Below are 3,960 nucleotides of genomic sequence, written 5' to 3'. Positions count from 1 at the left end.
ATCGGGTGGGCTGTGAGCTCGTCCACACATATAGGCAATAAAAAAAAAACAAAAAAAAACTGTTAAGAACAAATTTTTTCTAAAGTTTTTTTTTCCCTACCTCTTTTGAGAGGCAACATCAGCTTCACCTTAACGTGTAGGTGAGCTCACGGGGCTCAAAACGGAAGTGTTACTAACACTGGCCCTAGCGAGAGCCGTGCTTCGTAAAATCTACCCGCAAAATTATAAATTGCAGAATTACTGGTGGTAGGACGTCTTGTGAGTCCTCACGGGTAGGTACCACCACCATGCGTTTTTCTGCCGTGAAGCCGTAATGCGTTTCGGTTTGAAGGGTGGGGCAGCTGGTGTAACTATACTGAGATCTTAGAACTTATATCTCAAAGTAGGTGGCGCCACTTACTTTGTAGATGTCTATGGACTCCAATAACCGCCTAACAACAGATTGGCCGTGAGCTCCTCTACTCACCTAAGCAATAAAAAACCCAGAATGCTTCACGGCAAAAATGGAGGTCCCCCTCCGAGCTTACAATATACCTTATTTCCAAATTTAAAACAACATTGGAAAGTGTAGAAGAAACTCAATCGACGCCTTCTAATGATAACAAAAGCTGCTATTTAATATAAAATAGAGCAACCTCGCGATTTCCGAACGTACTGTAAAATGGAATGGCTTGTGTGTATCCGTTGCGAATAGAGGCAGAGCTACTGTCGCGTTGAGGAAATAACATGTCATTCAAAGTACAACCGCAGTGAGTAGCGGGCATCATGAATCCGCGTTTCGTAACCATTCAACGGTGTTCAGGTGGTTTTTCTTGTTCTCAATGACATGACGAGACAAGAACGCTCAGCCTCATGAATTGAATAGAACGTTGCATTTGAAATAATTGTACTTTATTATATTATAAAAGGAGGCGGTTCTCAATTCTTCTGTATGTTTGTTTTGTATGTTGCCCTAGAACTTTATTCTAGATGGACCGGTTTTGATGATAATTTTTTTCTTTGAAAGCTAGTGTTTTTCATGAAGACCAAACCGACATAGCCGACATAGCCCTAAGGATTGCGACGTTAAAGTGGGATTGGACAAGGCAGATTGATCGTAGTAACAGATGGCCTCTGGGACCTAAAAGATCTCGATTGGCAATCGCATACCGGAAGACGTAGCGTGGGTAATCCTCCCACAACGAGGACTGACACCTGTTGAGGGTTGCGGGAATCCACTGTATGCTGGTGGCACAGGACCGGTAGTTATGGCGAGGCTTGGGAGAAACCTATGTCCAACAATGGACATCTGTGGGCTGAAAGATAGATTTAATTTTAAATTCCAAAAATGAAATAATAAAATTCTAAAAGAAATGGTCTTGAAAGTATAAAACAACATTTCTATAGTTAATTTAATTATAATAAAATACCCACGAATGAAATTAGTAAACGAAATAAAATAAGAGAAGATAACTGCGTTTTTTTTTTGGTCAGAAGGAAATCGCCGGACTTCCGCCCTCCACTGGGGATGGCCGGCGGAGCATGTCGGAGTCGAACCGACTAAACCTCCTGTCGCTCAACAACCAACGTCCAAACCTCGTATGAGACAGAACTCATGAAAAGGCAAAGGGAGGAAAGTGAAGCGCTTAGTGCAGAGCACATCTCTCCCATTGCCCTCCCCCTCGGGACGCCAGAACGGCGGTCGTCGGCGCCACGACCACCAGTCCTCTCAGGCAGGCTATCCGAAGCCCGCCTAGATGACGCCGGTTAGAGTGAGTTATCCTACGGAATACCCCACTGGGTCAGAACCAACGTGGGTCGAGGATAGCCGGCCTTCCATCACCCGAATGTTCTTGCGTAAAACGCGTGCAGAGCAGCTTGCACGTCGTCTTGCACTAGCCAGCCGTCTAGACCATGATTCCAGCACGGACCACCGAGATAGGGCCCTCCACCACACCACACCACACTGGGGCTGGGACGCGCTGCGCCCCGGGCACGAGGGTCAGCCCGCCACTGATAGTCATCGGCGAGCGCCTCCGCCTCCAGAACCCAAGGCGGCGTCTCAGCCTGTACACACGCCGCCTCAAATGAGATGGTGCGATAACCACGGATGACCCTGACCACGCTGGTGCGTTGCGGCCGTTGCAGCAGCTACGCCCCACGGCCAGAGACTGGCCCTACACGGGCGCCCCGTATATTGCCAGTACTATCTGGATATAAAAGTTTTTTTTATCATTGCAATAAATTGCACTAAAAAAATAGAACACAACTTAAGATGTATTATTAAATCATTACTTTTTGTACTCATATTTTTTTTTGAATGATAAAATGTTCATTATTATTTATTTGTTTGTATGAAACTAAATTATACTCGTAATACCTACTTTGAAGGTATGTGTTCTTCACCAAACTAAATAAAAAGCAACGAGCAACGTGCGTGAGAATTTTTAAACAAAATACTTTTTATGTGAACGTGTGTGAATTTTTTTTTTTTTTTTGGATGATAATGTATACCTTAATTAAAATTATTAACGTCTAATGTCATAGTACCGTTAATCTTCTTAAAAATTCTGCTCGGTGCTTCTTAAATTCTGCACCTAGATCGTTTACGAAATATAAGTGTAGCAGGTTGGCTATTATGTCAATTTACGAGAGTAACTACTTTAGGTTTGGTGGGTTATAAGCTGCCCTGGCCTGAAAAAGAAATAATATAAACAAAATAGTATAGAATGTGAAGCTTATCGCTCTACAGGAACTAGAATCTAAATTAAAAGTAATCATATTTTTTATTTATTCAAATTATTGCCGTATAGGCAAACACGAATAAGGCGCACCAAATTGCGAATGGTCACCAGCGCTCATGGATATCAGCATCGCCAGCCAAGCTACTGGCAACGGTTGATGACTCTTCGAACCTCGTTTGAAGAAGGATATGTATAGCGCATGTATAGTGTGATGGTAAAAAGGCGATGAGGCGACCATCTTGAACATTCCTCAGAGTACTCATTACATCTTACCTTAATTACGATCACTGTCATGTCTTGTAAAAAAAAAATAACATAAGGATGTATTTAGTAACTGGTTCTTACCTAATGATGTTAACATCCTAAAATTGTTCTTAAAGTAAATGTGAAGTTGCGTTGAGCCCGCTGAAACATCATTGTAAGCTTATGTAACTTGCGTGAAGCCTATAGAATAACGTAATTGACATGTCATGAGCAGTAGCGGTCACAAAGGGACAGAGATTGTAGAAATTTTCCCCACCGATAATATCGGCCCCACAAATAGGTTTCAGCGTGACCGGTCGCCCACTGAATGCAGATGTTACAGTAATTCTCATGTCAGCAGCACGGCTATTATCTCCGAAATGTCAAAGGTTCGGAAAGGAGTTTTATCGCTCCTTTTGTGTAAATCACGCAAAAGGATTTAGTTTTAGTTTAATTACCATGCTGGTGAAATGTTTCCTCTTTATCTCGATTTTGTTTCATTTTTGTGATTTCTGTAATAAATTCTGATTGTTATTAAAATGTGAACACTATTAATAATTTTTTAAAGTTGATTTGAGCTCCGACGTTTTAGCTCCGAATGCTCCATACGCAGATGAAAATCAGTAGGAGTGCTTATTCCAAATGCATACACGACTGACGACAATCCCGAAACGCACCGATGGAGCGAGGAAACAATCAAATACTGGTAGCCCCTCCCAGCCCTTGACCCGCACAATATTTCGAAGAGAAAAACTCAACTTCGTTCAACGTTTGCATGATGTTTTTCATTCTACTTTAAATTGTTTCAATGAAGATAAAATATGATTTTTTTATTTTTATTTAATCATACTTTTTCTCCAAATCTCCTCACATTTTAATTGTACAATTTAAATCTTAACGTACTAATGGAAATAATCTCTGATCTAATATTACTATAATTGTTTTAGTATAGTATAACATAATTTATTAGGTTTTTTTCTTTATTTTCCTTTTT

At 41.1% G+C, this 3,960-nt stretch overlaps 1 long non-coding RNA gene across 2 annotated transcripts; it reads right to left on the bottom strand.

The window, feature by feature from the left end:
- Positions 1–874: 874 nt before the first annotated feature.
- On the bottom strand, positions 875–3,279 carry LOC110384849 (uncharacterized). Of its 2 annotated transcripts, none has more exons than XR_009973831.1 (2): positions 3,069–3,279; positions 875–1,295 (listed from the first exon to the last, which is right to left on the bottom strand). It is a non-coding gene; the product is annotated as an uncharacterized LOC110384849 (long non-coding RNA). The 2 variants fall into 2 exon arrangements; XR_009973830.1 differs by lacking the exon at positions 3,069–3,279 and adding an exon at positions 2,530–2,768.
- Between the last annotated feature and the right edge of the window lie 681 nt (positions 3,280–3,960).

The sequence above is a fragment of the Bombyx mori genome, chromosome 9, assembly GCF_030269925.1.
Source record: "Bombyx mori chromosome 9, ASM3026992v2".
NCBI classification, from domain to species: Eukaryota; Metazoa; Arthropoda; class Insecta; order Lepidoptera; family Bombycidae; genus Bombyx; species Bombyx mori.
Note: the sequence above shows the minus strand (reverse complement) of the source record. Positions and strands in the feature narration are given on the sequence as shown.